Source organism: Cyphomyrmex costatus, unplaced genomic scaffold (genome assembly GCF_001594065.2).
Source record: "Cyphomyrmex costatus isolate MS0001 unplaced genomic scaffold, Ccosl1.0 scaffold75, whole genome shotgun sequence".
NCBI lineage: Eukaryota > Metazoa > Arthropoda > Insecta > Hymenoptera > Formicidae > Cyphomyrmex > Cyphomyrmex costatus.
The window spans coordinates 1,843,638-1,861,510 of record NW_017280322.1 but is presented as its reverse complement, the minus strand read 5'-3'; the positions used below and the strand labels follow the sequence as shown (position 1 = coordinate 1,861,510).

Sequence of the window (17,873 nt, the reverse complement as noted above, 5' to 3'; positions counted from 1 at the left end):
ATCATGCAACACTAGTCACAAATTCAAAACTATAATTGCATTGATAAAATAATCATATAAATGATTATTTAATATTTATTATATGTAAATTAGTGTTAAATGATTATTTAATATTCGTATGAATTATATCTAGATATTTTCGGTGCTAATTATATGTATATTTTGTGAAATATACAGAATTATAAATATAATTATTATTACAAACACTATAGCGATATAATAACAATACAAATGGAATTCTAAATAAATGTATATGATTCTTTTATCAATTATAATCACACACAAACACATAAATATATATAATTATCTTTCTTCTTCCAATTCATGACGGAAAAAGAAGGAGAGAATGGAAAGAGAAAAGTAAGCCACAAGATGCGGTTTTTCATGTCGCTTCGTCTGACGTTGGGTAAAAAAAATTATCTATTTCCTGGAAGTTAGCTTTGGCAATTCTCCGAAATCATCAATCCGAAATGGTACGAGATAGAATTGTTTACTAGGGCTTCCAAATTCTAGGAAATCCGAGTTATCGCACGTGCGCAAGTTTTTCAAATTTTTTTCCGTATTTCTAGAATCGGATGCCATCCTTATAATTCCATTTCGTTCGAAGCTTAAATGTATCTGCATGGAAAAATCTGGGGAATATATTTTTAGTTTCTTCTCTTATTTCGTACATTAATATCCAATTTTTAACGTTAACAATGAACTGTTTTCGTACTGTTTCTACGCGCTAACTAATCAAACTAACGAACTGTTAACAAGGAACCAACATATTCTGCTTTAATATCGCGGAATAATGTTGTACGACGTGGAATAATTCTCCCTGCAATTTTCTGTGCTTTCGTAAATTTTTATTCGTAATTTGAAAAATCGCGAGTCTCGCGAAATGTGACGTGTGCTTTTGCGGAAGAATTTAACGCGATATGCTACACTAAATTATTAAAAAGGCAGTACCTTACGATTCTTTGTAAAGCTGTACTTTTTCCAGCGTAACATTTCGTATTCAATGACCCGGGAGATAAACTGAAGGAGAGAAAAAAAAATATAGGTTCCTCTATTCCCGTCCCTATTATAAAAAATAGAAAACAAGATAGAAAGTACACACGGCGCTTACATTATGCAGCTGCATCCAATCTGGAGCCGATGTTGTTTCTTCGATGCAAAGGCGGGCAAACGTTACGTTCTGTCCTTGTTTTTCTTCCTAGCTTTTTTTTTCAATACGAGTTTTCAATACTCGATATTAGATATTCCGATAACTAAGCGCTAGATTAAAATCCGGTTTAAGTTAAAGGGCGGCCGGAATTAATTAAAGGAATATTGTTATGAGATTTTGTTATTCATTACAGAGTAATTTAGCGCGCCCGACGTTTTTAATCGTGTACAACTTTAGCAAGCTATTAACACTTCGACGTTTTAGTTGCGGAAAACTCGAGTCCAAGTTTTACTTAAAAAAAAAATTTTCCTGTTAAAAGCAGAACTAAGAATTTCTTCTTGCTTCCGTCAAACTGTACGCGTAAGTTCTACTTGAAGATGAGTAACCATAACGTATATTAAGTGCACTTACGCTACGTTATTCCTCACAAGTAATTTCAGAATGGATTAAAAGCTAAAGACCTGAAATGACAAGAGTTTCGGAAGGGTTGAATTTTTAGCACGATTGCTTCCTGTGAAGAGAAAATTAAATAAATAATTAATTTAAGTAAATTTAATAATAATTAATTTAATGTTTAAATAATTTATTAATGAATTAAAATAAAAACAAATAATAAAGTATAAAAATTTGGTAGTAAATCCCACAATTTGTTGAATTTTTAAGTTTTTTTGTGATTTATTTGTGACGCGAGGACAAATGTACGTAGTAGCGTATTACCTTTCCATAAACCAACAATTATTATAAAATCATTGCCGCAGCGATAGCCATCTTTTTAAAAATAGATATAGAAAACAATTGGAAAGTGAAATGGTTTTCAGATAAACTTTCAGATAAATCTTTGAATACATTGTCGTATTTATCCAAATGTTTCACGATTTATCTCGATCGACTCTACGCACGGCGTGTCACATTTTGAATTTACGATATCGTATACGAACTTTTCGATCTTTAATTTATCGTTAACGCACATTTTCATGTTGCTGCTTCAGTTTTATTTCCGGGAGCTCTTTAGCAGCTGATGAATGTACGTGTTCGTTTATCGATTTATTTTTCTATTTATAAATCTCTTTATTTATTAACGCTGTCTATATTATTGGAAACGAAAAAGGATGTTACTGGAAAATGAGTTTCCCTGCGGCAATAACAGTTTTGCTTGCATAATGTGGCCACGCTAAAAATATGATGGCATCATTCGGCAAGCGCGAAACGCAGGAACGTAATGGAGAAGAAAAAAAAAAGGAGGGAAGACGCGAGATATTTCATCATAAAATATGATTTAATTTTAAAGTGCCGTTACGAGACGGCCCAGTTTTCGCGTGGCAATCTGGTCTCACGGTTGCTCCCCGCCCGAAAAGGAATAACGCGAAAATAACAACAAGGGCGCGCGCGCGCGCACGAGATCGATATTGTAATGTGTTTGTCTATTAAACTACGCGAACTGAAACTTTGCAAAAAAGAATCGTCTACGGAACGTTGCACGCCGACGATATTCTATTATCCTATTCCGCGCACTGATTTAATTGTGAATGGAAACCAATTTCGTGATGCTGGACGTATTGCGAAAAAATTCTCAATATTATACGCCCCGCTTTTTGCCCTGCTTCCTAGCGCTGTGTACTATTTGCGTCATTATACTTTTATCGGTTCGTAAAAAGCTCAGCGATATTCCATCTTCCCGTTCGTGCGCCGATTTACGTAGGAGGTATGTTCCATTTAATCATTTTTATATCCCTCGTTTATTGCATAATGATATAATTTTTCCATAATTGACTACCGCGTTGCGCACGTTACAAAACGGTACCAGCTTGAATTGGATCGAAGAAAATTTTACCGCGGCATGCAATTCGTATCTTCCTAATTGGTTCGATTGCTTTTTAATGGATATTACGCGATTAACGCGATTCGCTCCAAACTTTGTCAAATTCTCATTAACGACTGCTGTATATCCATAACAATCCTTCAATTTATTAATGTACATTTCTCATTAACAAGGAACCGCCATTAATGTACGTTTCTCATTAACAAGGAATCGCCATTAATTAACTTAAAACCCTTTAGATTCTACTACATTTGATATTCCAATATTGGTCGAGGAAGACCCTGGCAAACTCACAATCAGTATTTTATATACCAATCAAAGATACAAACTTATTGAAAATATAAAAAAAATACAGGATTACTTAATTTTTATTTTTCATTTATATATCGTCGTATTTACTCAACTCTTTCTTTTTACTTGTTAAAAATAATTATGCATCTTTCTTGCTGAAAATGTGACATATTCTGGGGAAATAATGGCCTTTGAAAGCTGCGGTTGAATTTAACCCAGTTTCGGTAGCCTTTTCATGCATGTTAACGCACATGCACGCATACATACACGCTTGCGCGCACACGTAAGCTTCCGAGTTTTTAATTTGTAAAAACGTTTCAATTCCGAAAATCAAACAGTTCGATAATTGAATACCAGATTAAAATATCGTTGAGGGCAGAATAAATGTGTTACTTAAAGAGCAAGAGCGGTTTTATTATTGATATATATTCGGTCTTTCCCGCGCGTGTGTTTACGCGGCACACGATAACGCGATACGTCGTGCAGAACTTGTGTACCGTAATATATCGTTCCATTTGCATCCTGTATATCCTCGTAATCTTGTATTACTTTTCTTCGAGCACTTAGGTGCCGTTGTTGCCTCGCCATTTGTTTTATTAAACTAGTGCAACGACCACCACGGGTGGATAAGGCCAAAGAACTTATATTACACTTGTGAAAAGCTTCGGATTTTACATGTCGAAAATTATGCGTCATTCGTACCGCAAATCAGGGCTTGAGAATCGCGTTATCAAAATATCCGTACATCAATTAATTATTGCGCGGTCACGTAAATGGAAGCTCGTCGTTAAACGGCGCCATTTGCCATAAACAAGATGAAGGCTAAAATAGCGATGAACACGCGATTCATTGTGGACACGCATATTCTTGAATAAACCCGAAATCGACCCTTTGATCAGCGAACGTTTAATCACAAGTCTATAATATTCGCTTATTTAACCCCGCCTTCCTCTGACGTTGAATATTCCGGTGATTAACCCTCAGTATTTCAGACGTAATCGGGCCTCTATAATAAGATTTCCACGTGCGACGTTATCAGCATACAGGTATCGGGCACAAATACTTGCGCTCACGTAGAAACTGTTGACAAGAGAATCCTCAAAACATCGAGCTCGGTGCGCGGTGTTTAAGGACTCGGAGAACCCTCTTGGATCGTGGCCAGGGTCGATTGTAATGCTGCCGCGATACGAGATTATACGCGAAGGATACACGTACGGAGTTCTGTTGAGGTATCTAAAAATTTAACGGTTTTGCTGAAGTATTTAAAGGTTTAGATGGATGCCAGTCTGAAAATAATTTAAATGATTTTTAAAAAATGTCTCAAATTTGAATTTGAATTTACACATGAATATCTAGCGTTGACTTTGATTGGCATATTTACTTATATGATAAAATAATTAGAATGAATGAATGCTCAAATGAATCGCTACACACTGCACAGTTTAATTCATAATTTTAAATTATACTCAATTTGAGTTATTTTTAATCACTTCTATAGATCGCCACTGCTATTCAATATGTCGTTAATTTAACTAAAACATTAGCGTTAAACAATTTAACTCAAGAAAATGTATTATGTTTGTTTTAAACTTAGTTTATTATTTACTAAGCGCACACGTTGCACTTAGTATGGACGTTGTTTACTTTGAAACTAACTACAGAAATAGATTGATTTACGTTTTAAAACGTATAAGATTAAAAATAACAAAGTTGTCGTTGTTGTGATATCTGACAGCGTATAGAGTGTCGAAACTTTTTGCAGCATTATTATCGTGCTTGAGCGTCCAACATAATTATTTTGATGGTCCAACATAATTCTTTTTATATCCGTATCTAGTTAAGTTGTTAGAAGATACTTCAGCAAAATCTTCTCTTTCGATGTAGGGATACAGATAAGACAGATACGGGTAAGACAGATGTAATTATGGACAATAACGGGGGAAATTGTTAGACACGTCAAACATAATCGAAGTAAAGAAGAGAAAAGTGGAGGAAGTTGCGAAATCTTGTCATATACCGATCGAAAGTATCCTACGGGAGAATCCTCTTTCTCTCTCGAATAGCTGAACTGTGGACTCCGACGGGAACGTGTTCCTCCTTCCTCCTCTGATCTGGGATATTGCGTAATTACGAACTTGAACTTTCGAGTAGCCGACGAGGGGCCGATCGATGAGCAGCTTTTCTCATTCGGCCCTTCCTTTTAGCTGAGAACTTTGATCGAGCGGTAGCTGCGAAACTCCGGTCTGTAATTGCGGTCGTTTAGCTGTGTTTCTTAATGAATTGGTAATGCATGGGGAAAATATTAGTGGTATGCCCTGGCGATTTGGCAGCTGATTACATCAGCTGCGCTGCAGCAAATTAACGTCGACCACGTTACACGTTAAGCCTATATGCTCTACTGGCAAAGCTTGCAGGAGAAATATACGAGTAATATCGCGAGTTTGGTGATAAAGATCGAGCGTGCATCTGCCGTTTTGTAACCGTAACTAGCACATATTTTCTGCATGAAAGAACGATTTTTCTGAAGTAGCTAAGAATTTAGCTATTCTGTAAAAGTTTTAAAGTGAATCTCACTTTGAAGAGTGAAGAGTCTCGCTCTTAAAGGTTGAAAATTGAGTCACTCTTTTTCAAGACTGGTATAATTTTTACTCTTCAGAGTGAGATTTCACTTAAAAGAATTTACATTTTAGCCTTTTAATGACAGGCGTTTAACAAATAAAATCAAAGAAGAATCAGGGAATATCTAGAACGTTAATTAATTTATGCTAAACAGTTAACTTGAGTCTTCTATATAACTGAAAAATTATACGCACGCAGGTATCTCGTCTTCGTTAAGGAATGATCGACTTTAAATTGCTCGTGGAATAACTAAAATTAATATCAGGCTTTTTAAAATACTATTCGCCGCGCGAGCGACCGTTAAACTGCTATTCTTTTTCCTTGCTTTCCCACTGAACTAAGCGATATATAATAACTTTGATTTTGTTTTTCTTGTACTCTTGATCGCGCAACTATGTATGTATCGAAACGTTCCAAGTACGTATATTCGCCCTTTCGCGGTGGATATCGCCCTCGACTGTATCCATTTCGCTCGTTCGCGCTCGTTTTTCACGGACTCGTCGCCGGTTGCTGGCGGCGCCGGCGAGATGCAGCTCGGCGAGCATCGTCCTCGTCCTCGTCGGCGGCGCCTTTACGAGTTTCCTCGCCTTTCTTCACGGTTTCCCTCCTCATTCCTCTCTCACTTCACGCGGCAAACTACGCTACGTTCTTCTTATTCCGTTCCACGAGCTTCTCGAGATCACGCGGATAGCTAGGCCAAATGGAGTCGCTGTGTGCTATCGCACGCCAAATGTCTTTGTTCCTACATAATACGTAGGAAGCTGAGGAGAGAGAGAGAGAAAGAGGGACAAGTGGACAGATTGCAGGCGATAGCACGTAAACCGCTATACTCCCATTCTGTTCACTCGGCTCGGCTACGACGAGCGTTAACACGCGTGTCACTGCGTGCGTATGTGTATATGCGTGTGTATATCGGTGTGCGGAAAGGATCCACACGCCAGCTGCTCGAGCTTGGATTGCGATTAAGGGATTGCAACCGGTGTCATTTCGTCGAGTTGAGATTTCAACGCGTTTTAGACACGGGAGAATGATCCACGTTACGATACGTTTGTGGCAGCGGCAAGCTTTCAATGTGCTGGTGGCGTAAAACTTTTTTTTCGTATTTATTTAAACCGAAAATGGAGCATTCGTTAATCTGCTAATGTACTCTCTTATATATAATTCGATATTATATTAAAATATTAAATTCTACTCGGTTTCAACGTTAGCTGTTTATTACTGCGCTGTTATAAAAGCTTAAAGCTCTCATATTTAAAAAATAAATATTATTGATCGTCTTCTTCATATAATACAATACAATGTATTCAATCGCGAGAATATATAATAAACATACATTTTGAAATTGCACAAAGTTTATACTGATTTTGTTATATTTTTATATATAGGTTTTATTTATAAAAATTTGTATAAACTCATACGCAATAAAATAAATATAGCTTTTTTTCGTAAGTTGGCAAGTCAATTTACCGAAAAGTCTATATGCGCGGTATGATTTAAAACAAAAATTAAACAGTTTATGTTGCACGTATAGAGTGCGGTATGAAAAATAAATAAAAAAAAAAAGACAAAAGAACAACAATCTGCGGATGAAACGATGGCCGCTTTTGAATGTTCCCCGTTGTTTTCAAAAGAGTGAAAATTGTATCGTCAAATTTGAACAGTTCGCGAACGAAAAATCGTTGAAGTCGGCGGTACGGAGCGCCTTCTGTATATCCCTGTTAAGTGCAACAAACTTTTCATGAAGGTACAATAAACTCATTAATGCGTACATGCGTATTGTGAATCTCCCGTGAACGGAGATCGCGGGATATTTTGGGGAATTACTACTAGTACTGTCGGAAACGTTGCCGAGCGAGCGAACTGACAGGCCGGAAATTTTTCGATATATATGTATACGTATATATATATATATATATACATGTTTCTTTTATTATACGTGTGCAGACGATAGTTTGGAGTTTACCGCTTCTAAATTCCGAATGCGTAACGAATAAACGATTTCTGTTTCCTCGGGCTATCACATCGAAAAACCTATTGCCAATTCCGTTTTACGTTGTTATTAATATTTTGTCGCAATCAGTTATTTATATTCAAACATTGTAAGAATAATAAATTGAACCATTCTGTATACGTTATTGAAATAACATAGCTTTTCCCTGTGGCTCTAGTGTGGCTCCTAGTGGACATTTACAAATTACAGTGCGGTAAACCACTTGGCCTATATTCATTCATAATATACATTTAATCAGTAATTAAATTAAACTGTTAATTGATCGCCACTTGACATATTATTTCGTTGAAACCTCGTGTTTATCTCATTTTTTCTCGAATCTGATATCAGAATGTTTATTAGCCGGAAAACTTTGAAAATTGGAATTTTTAAGGGATTTCTTTTTTACTTTTGAAAAAATTTTCAGATTTATTATGGAATTGTATTGAAGAAATTTTTGAAATTTTTTTCTTCTTTTTAACTGTTTCTGAAAAAATATATATATTTTTTATCTTTTTGATAATACAAATTGTTGACAATCGATTAGCAATAAGTATGACTATATGATATACACAATTGCGTATATACTGGTACATTCTCGCATGTCTCATTAATTTTTATAAAAAATATCAGGTTTACAGTAGAAGACAATATTGAGCAGAAGAGAATAGTCCACTGATACTACTCGTATGTTGTATAGTGAATTTTTTCTATTACTATCCTATATGGTTTCGCGACTCCAATTAAAATCACGTAGAAAATGATAGATGTATAGTCTCGGGAATTCCTACCATTTACAATACATTTTTTAGTTCGCGTTACTACTTGTAGTTCAATTTATTTTAAAATTGCATTAAAAAAATTGTCTAATCTTTTCTAATCTTATTATTATCTAATCTCCTCTACCTATTAGAATTTTGAAAAATACCTGGAGACTCTCGGAGTTCTCAGAGAAATTTTTACAAGATTTCATTAAACTTCCTCCCTTTTTCAAAGAATTCGTTATCCAAGGTTTGCACTTGAAAGATCATGTTAATTTAACAACAATTTTTATGTCGAAACGACGCACTTCTTGCAAAATCAGCAGTATCTTGTCAAATCGTGCGTGTTTAAAAGCGTGTAACGGGTGTCGGAGGATCGCGGATTGGTTCCCCGCGGGATATAGTAGCGATGAAATACGGTAAATGTTCCTATATCGCCAGCCACGGTTACCGTCTTTGCATATTTATGGAAATGGGACGATGCGTATAGAAAGTACGTTTTATCGTATCTCTGTACCATGCGCCGCGGCGAACGGCGCTGATCGTTCGGTTCTCGTCGATTCTGTCTTGCTCTTTTCTTCTCGGCCCTTTAAAATCACTCTCTGCCCCTACCTTCTGCGAAAAATCCACGTAGCCGGTGGGCGAGCACCACAATTTTCGTTTCACAAAGAAAGTGGAATAATCCCAAGATTTCTCTCATGTAAATTTTATTACAATAGAAATAATTAAATTATTATAGAGACTCACTTTGTGTCAAATTTAATGTATTTCACATGTTTTAAATAATCCACTCAAGTCTTTAAAAGTAGAGTTTTTGTATAGTACGTTTTAAACGTGTTCTTATTTGCGTTTGTATGTCGAGCTTGAATAGCGAACTACTTTTTAACTAGGTTTCACGAAACTTGTAACATGCTATCGCTCGTATACGTTTCCAACTTTTATAACATTAAATATCTTAATAATTACAGTAATAAGTCTTGAATTAAATTCTTATTGAGGTAAAGCCCAGTTTAAAGTAACCACTACGGCCGAAGAATTAATTCGGCAAATCCTTTGATCCTCTAACGGTTGAATAAATTCTATCATCCCTCTCTTAAAACGACTACCAATTTTTTCCGATGTATTCTGTAGTACCCTTGTTGTAGTAATGATTTCGGAACACCGTATACATATCGATTTGAAACGTTCTGCCAGCAGGAACGCAGCCATACCACAAAAAAATCTTGGAAAATTACGAGCTTTAATGGGTTAGCGGTGCTTGCGTATCTCTCGTTGGGGAAGAAGAGAAGACACTCGAGAACGGGGGAAAAAAGATGTGATTAGTGGAATGATTAAACGTTTCGACAAGGATTCTCGGAAAGAATGGGGAACCGCGCAGGATAGTGGGAGCTAGTAGATACGATCTATATGCTAGTGAAGGGCGGAAGAGTGAAGGGGTGAAACGTCGGGAGATTCGATTAAAAACGCGGTTACTGTCCGGGGTGGTTTTGAAATTAGCGAGATGGTTGGCGGTGGCTGCGGGATTGAAGTCGGCAGCCGATGGAACAGGGAATTTTCCAAGCAAAGCTTTCGGACGCTCTTCCTTTCCACATCCGTTGGAAAATTGCCAGAGGCGATCCCGCAGGACGTTAGACAACACCGTCGTCGGAGGCTGCTAATTAACGCTGGTTCGTCGATGCGTAACAATCGCTAATTGATATTTGCGCGACTGCTTCCACTTTTCGGACGGTATTAGAGAAACTCGCAAGTTACAGCCTCGATCGGATGCCGTGTTTCTTCGTCGTGCATGTTCAAGTACTGCGAAACGTTCGACGTTCTTGGTGAACGTTCGGTTGCGCATGTATAATACTGTACGGAATTATCACAAAACTGAAAATTAGAGGGAAGTATCAGGAAAATTGAAAATGATCAGAGAAATGAGGAGAAAGTTGTGAAATATTGCAAAATTTTAAGACTTTAAAGAAGTTCGATGTGTGTCGATATATTACACGCAGTCAACGCAGTTTTGGAATATTACCAACTCAACAATTGAATGCAAGCAATGTCAGTAATGTTAATAGTAATTTCATTGCTATGTTAAATCTCTCGATAAAATATTTCACAGTTTCCAAATCAGGACAAAAAATACAGAAAGTTTCAAAATATTGGAAGCATGAAGGATGAAATTTTGTTTAGAAGTCATAAAATTTTAGGATAAAAAGAATTTGTGACAACTCTGCATATACGATACAGTAGAATTAGTATATACAAATTTTTCGAGCGATGACTATTTAAAGTTATAAATTGACAGTTTATTTAACTGAGGTGTTAGTAACTACGACGCTAATTTGATTATCGTTAATAAAACGTTATCTTTTTTTAAATCACTGAAACGTGCGATTTCAATAGACATTTAATTGAGGCTTTAATCGTTGAAGTATTTAATGCGGAAATTAAATTTTAGCGAGGAAAAAATTGACTTTTAGAGAGAAAATTTTAATGAGGAAAAGATTGACGAATCGACACGTAAAAAGTACGTTATTATAATATTTATTTATTTAATTTATTGAAAGGAGAAACATCACATTTAAGAGAATGCGATTCGAATATAAGAATAAATCTTTCTGCTCTTTTATTATAAATAATATTATTTATATAATAGAAGAGCTTTCTTTAATGTATTGTATTTATTTATTTTTTTTATAAATAAATGCATAAGTCCTTGGCAAATAAAGTATCAAAAAGCTTACGTTTAAATGATGTGCATTAAATGAAAATATTGACTGAAAAATTCAAACAAGTAAGCGAGGAAGACCATATTCACTGAAGACAGGTTTTAATATTTCGTAATATTTTTGTGTGAATTTTGTCTGAACAGGAAATTATATAAAATTTACGTAGAAATATTATTAGCCATCAAGACTCGTTTTGATTAAATATAACCATCTTTGCTTAATTGAGTTTTACAGTTTAAAAATTTGTTGAATTTAACACATTTCACATGTCCCAAACAATTCACTTAAATGTTTAATTTAATATAACGTGAATATTAGAAAGTAACACAAATGTTGTATAAAAAATTAATAAAAAACGTATAATACTGACACAATTTGTAAGCAATCATATATCTTTATTAAAATTTACATTTACATATAGGTAATATATTAAATTAACATGTTTCAGTAAATTTAATATGTATAATATTATATTTACAAATTAACACATTTTATTCATTTGTCTTGGAATTTGCGTTTTAACAAATATTATTTTTATATTATTTGTTTACTTACTCACATAAGTTACGTTATTTTAAGTCTGAGAAACGTTGAATATCAATTTAATACGATACACTCAAATAACAATTATATTATGTCAAATTAACATTCAGATAACAATTTAACGTCAAATATTACGAAGGGCTTTAAGTATACCGTTTCTGATAGAAATACGAAATGTTTTTTAGGGTGAGTTGATCTTTGATTTTTTTATTTACTTAGCTATTCTTATGTTTATAATTTAACTAACTAAGTCGAAATCGACACGAAAATTGATGAAATATCGCTCGACACTCGATAGGTATATGAAACTCATAATTGCAGATGGATAGTGTCGCATGCCGTTAAAGAGCCAACTAAAACTAATTTGTTATCATTGCGTCGGCGCATGTCGCTTGTCATTGAAGATATCGCCGAAACTAATTAGCTCCGCGCGTGAAACGGACGTTGCAAACACATCTCCCCTCAAGTCCCTTTCTCCGCCCGCTCTCGTAATAACGCGTATCTGCCAATTGCTGTAATTCCACGATGAATCGATTGCGCCAACCCCTATTTTCTTATCTTCAACGCGCGACTCGCTCGCCGTCCTCGGCGATCGCGTCGCCACCCTATATTATAGTCCCGCTGTCATACTTCCTTCCCCTTTCGTAGCTACCATTCCGATTCTCTTCCGGCAGTTTATCAATTTTCCCTCGGTCTTTCATTGACTCACGGATATGGTATTCCTCTCTCTGTTCACACGGACATTACAAATTGATAAACGCGTAAATATTTTATATTGTGAATTTATTTATCGTAATATTCTCTAAATTTTGTTTCAACTAAACGTCCGTTCGAATTAAAACGAGAAATACGATTTTATTGCATTATTCGAACACCACGCCCAGTCTGTAAAAAAGCTCTTCATTTTCGATCGCTCGCAATGTAACTCTCCATCTGCAATCTCTGGGTCTTTTTCGGCGTAACCGAAATTTTACTCCCAAATTTCTCCGAAATAAAAAAAGACGGAGTCCAATTTCCCATTCTAAAATAATGGAGAAAATTATTTGGTTATGAAATAGAAGTATTGAAAAATATAATAGAGATGTTTAACCATGAACTTTTCCACGTTTTTCAATTTTTCCGTACTCTAAAAAAATATTAGTGTAGATTTAACATCATGCAGTCCATATAATTCTCATCATATTAATATTAATATTAATATCAATACGGTGAGAATTATATAGACACTGTATGCACTGGAAAAAAATGCTAAATTTTAATAAATATTTCTTTATATAGTTTTAAGTAAATGTGTACGATAAAAATGTAAACATATACATTTATTTAATACAAAAACCATTAATTTGATTTAACTTGTCAACTATGAATTTTTGTTGAGTAAATATTTCTTTACTGTAGTAAACGTTTACTTGGTACCATTAGAAAATGTATCAAGATTTAAGTAATTTTTTTTGAGTGTGGTGTTAAATTAACATCAATTTTTAGAGTGCCCATTTTCTAGAACAGTAGAAAATTGGGTTGGAGATAAAAAAAAAAAAAAGACCTAGATTGTAGACGAAGGATTAAAGATTATTGACGCTTTGATATTTTTATTGAGAAATAAAATTGCCTATTCGATCGAAGGATCTCGTTGGAACGCGTGCGCGCAGCGAATTGATGACCACCCTGTAGCACAGCAATCTATCAGTCCTTGTTTCGCGTCTGTCTTCTCGTCTCATCTAGCTCGTAGCTCGTGCGCGACTACGACTTTTTAATTTCATCTCGCTTCGCGCGCGCTGCCTCGTATTTAATTATCTTCGTCATTTGCAGCGACATTTAATTCTCTGAATTAATGACGCGTCCCACCAACCGCGTGTCTCGTCGGTGTATGCGTATATACGCGCGTGTGTATGTGTAGCGCGCATACACATTCGCCTTCCGGATGTAACAAATCACCACCGATCCTTGATGACCGATGTTACAGGGCGCATACGGCGGGCAGGTGGAATGAATTACGCGTTCGCGCGCGTTGGCGTGTGTGTGTGTGTGCGTTGGAAGTTCATTTACTTATCGGAAGATCCGAAACGCAAGGTTATTTCTCGCTGTTCTCCCAGCGGTTCCGTCTCACGGGACGTCGGTGGTGGTATCGGGAGCGGGAAATATCGGACCAGGGATAATGATATTTGCCGAGGGAGATACGAAGTCGAAAATGTATGCAGATATTTCTGATGGTTATTCCTATCGGGTATTAGGCACGGCCGCGTAAAATAAAACTCCATATTTTTCACGAGAAATGTAACGAGGAGCACTGCTGCTCGGAAAGTATATATTCGTGATACCGTACCGCGATTCCAGATCGCAATGAGCACGAATTCCACTTGCAATTAGACACGATTATTTGGTTAACAGTGAACACGGAGAAGACATTTTATTCCAATAATATTAAAATAATCAATAAAACGTGCCACGCTTTGTCGCGTATAATTATTACAAATTCCAACACGCGTGAATTACAAACGAATTGATATTCTTTAGCAAATTAATAATTGCGATACAATGTTTTATAGTCATTCGACATTCCACGGAATTTAAAGAGGAATAAAAGAGGAAAAACGATCGTTCGTTCCCTCGCTGAATCGTCCAAGTCCGTGTCTATTGTTCCTCGCACATTTTTCACAAGACTTGGCGAAATGCCATTTTGATACACAGGTAACGCAGAGCAGAGGTGAAGTAAGTGGGCAAACTCGGTCGACACTTTGAAACTCGGCGGAAAACGTGTGCGGTTCGTTCAGATACATCGAACACGTAATGTTGCGCGCAAGTTGCGGTCACGAGTCCGTTGAGCACGGTCAGTGGGACGTGAACCGAATTAACATTCCGTTCTCCCGGTGCGCAAAATTATTTCCGGTACCACCCTATATTGGTACGAGTGAAACTGAGAGAAAAGGGAATCCACGCGCAATTTTGCCGCAGAAACATTGCCTGCACTACCCACAATAGAATGAGTGACTCTTTATTATCTTCCTTTTACCTGATTTTACTGAAACCATGTCTAAAAAATTTTTTTTCAAATTCAACTCATGCGCACTTTAATGAGTAATTTATGTTAAACAGTTTTTTTTTTTTTTTTTTTTCCAACAGAGTGAGAGGGATTGAAAGGGGCGGGGGGGATGAGGAAGAAAAGGAGAAGGAGAGGGAGAGAGAGGAGTTTAGAGGATGGCTCTACAGTGGTTACGTGCGGCATTGTTCACGACACTTATCACGATAAGACGGGAAAGTTAGCGATCTCCCGGGGAAACTTCTTGCGGACGGGAATTGCCGCGACAGAGTAATGAGAACGAACGAGGTTTCGCGTGTCACGCCTAATCTCGCGCGGCGCAAATCAAGATCGTGAGTCGGCTGGAAAAGCGAGACAACCTCGTCTTCTCACACTTCCCCACCTGAAGTCTGAATAAGTGTCGAATATTACACCGGTTACTTCCAGCATCATATCTCGGAGATAATAAATTTCATATATTATAGTATCTCGCTCTCTCTCTCTCTCTCTCTTTCTCTCTTTTTTCTATTTTTAAACAGAGATGACTCTCTGTCGTCTCTTATGTGCGGAATTTATGTTAACGTACCGTTTCCGCAGTGTCATATCCGACTTTAAAAAGATAGAGTGATACAAATTTTCTACTTTTCCACCAGTTTACTGCGACTTGAAAAATCGTGAACATTTTGCAAAAACCGAAGCGTACTTTCGTAAAGGAATTATTTTACACTTTGACTTTATACTCTGATTATTAGAAGAGATGTTATAAGAGCGTGCTCCATGCTTCAAACAGCTGCTTGTATGTACTTAATGCTGTTTTATGAAGCAGTTCAATATCTCGAAGAAGACTCGATTGTCATACTTGCGAGAGCGTTTCTCCGAGCTCGCGAGCATCGCGGTGGAGTGACGTCTATCGCGGTCTAAAACTATGAATGCGGGCTCTCTGTAGCGGGGAAGACAAGAAGGATAAAAGAGCGTCGGAGAATAATCAGACAGAAAAAAGATTTATTCTCGTGAAAACTGTATTACCGGCCGTCACTCCGGGGAGCTTGGCAGGCGGTTGCATGTGCCTTTTTTCGCGAATTTATCCGCGCGAGGAGAGCAGTTTCGGTTGCAGTGGAGGACGTAGAAAATTGGATGTTCAGCGCCACCGGGGTGCATCCCGAAATCTCCCTCGTACGTTCCATTCCACGTGAAGCGCACGAGAACGTTCAGCGTGGCACGGAATATATCCGCTGCAGTCTCGAGTGACTGCATTTTCAAAACGCATAACCGTCGGCCAGACGAACACGTTCTGACACGTCTTACTCCATCGAAGGATAAGCACTCCCTCTCTTCGAAGTGAATCGTATATTTCGTGTGAATCGTTATTAATAATAGTCCTAGTTTTCGACAGATAGAAACATTCGGAGATACAGTAATGCAACTCTTCTGTGAGAATTTTGGTTCGCTGTAGGAGATTTACTTTACTGCTCGCAGCGTAAAACGCGTGTAACGTTGACGTTTAAAAAAAGTTATTTATGGAGCTTGCCTTACACTTTTTCATGTTAGTTCCGTTAATGGACCATAAAATATACCTTTTATATAACGCTCAGAAACTTTTACATCTTCATTTTTGATTTTTTATTTCTTTGACTTTTACTTAATCTATAAAGATAAGTGTGTACTATCCTTGAATTAATTCTCTCAAAGTCTTGATGCTTAATAAATTCCTAAAAAAAGAAATGTCAGAAATTGGAAATAAGTTATTTCTACGAAATAACTTTTAACGAAATCTATAAATTACTGACTGCGTGGACATAATTACGCAATGTCAAGTGACATTTAGGATTATATCTTCGATGGTAAAATTATGACGCGTTTCGATATAATTATCTCTAGTTTCCTCGGTTCTCCTCGAATCAACTTGAGATATATGTACCAGACTTCGGGGACAGTGTCTCGAGCTCTTGAGATTCCTTCAAGATAACTCTGTTTCCAAGACTTTCATCTCGACGTTCACGGCGCGTAAAACAGGGTCAGCTCGAGGGGAATACTGACGCCAGCTGTCAGAATTGGTGACATCTCGGCCCGAGAATACGATAGGTATAGATGTACCTAGTAACCAGTTATAGAAAATTCTTGGAGAACTCAATGTCTTCGCTAAGTGAAGGTATCGTCTTCGTATACACGGCTGAAAGATGACATTTGCTCTTGACATTTCCGCGTCCTTTAGCAGGAAAAACAAGAATTATATATCGCTCATTTATACTGTTATAACGATATAATTATAAAATTACTGTTTGGAGTTGTTTATAGAAGGACAGAAATATAAAAAAAAGTAAAAAAGACTATACTTTTATTATTCTTCTACAATCAATTATTACATCAAAATTACATTTCAAAATTAATATTACAAAATTTTAATGATTTAAAACGTTTAAACTAATTTTCTGAAAAACTTAATTTTTTAAAATTGTGTCAATGTTGTATAATAAATGAGCGATATATATACGAAGTATACATACCGATCTTGATATGTCAATGAATTGCTATAACTGTTAAAAATTGTATACTACTAGCTTGGCTAAGTCATTAATTTTTTAATCGCATAGTGGTACATGTATATAACCATGTAATACGTGTATAATTAATAACCTCCAGGTCGCGTATTCACATCTCTTTACCGACACATAATTACATTAGTTTGTATAGTCGCAATATGAAGATTCAGTGGTCATTCACTGGTGAGTGGTCGTTCACTGGTGTGTTCACCCTATCAGTTCTACGTGCTACCTGACTCTTCCGCGCCCATCAGGGGATGTGGTACAGCGCGGCGCTTGGGTCGGTGTCACGAGAGTGGGTCGGCCATGACGTCACGCGCGACTATGGGGAGAGATCGATCCCAGGATCCGCGGTCTGTGCCCCAGGGCGTAGCGGTGGTGCTCTCTCCTGTGTCTCTCTCTCTCTCTCTTCTTCCTCCTTCCCCCCCCC

The 17,873-nt window shown here is 36.7% G+C and overlaps 1 protein-coding gene across 1 annotated transcript in view; it reads left to right on the top strand.

Moving 5' to 3' along the window:
- The window catches only part of sns (sticks and stones), a 296,070-nt gene that overhangs the window by 2,940 nt on the left and 275,257 nt on the right, over window positions 1-17,873 (top strand). The gene's annotated exons all lie outside the window — the stretch shown is intronic.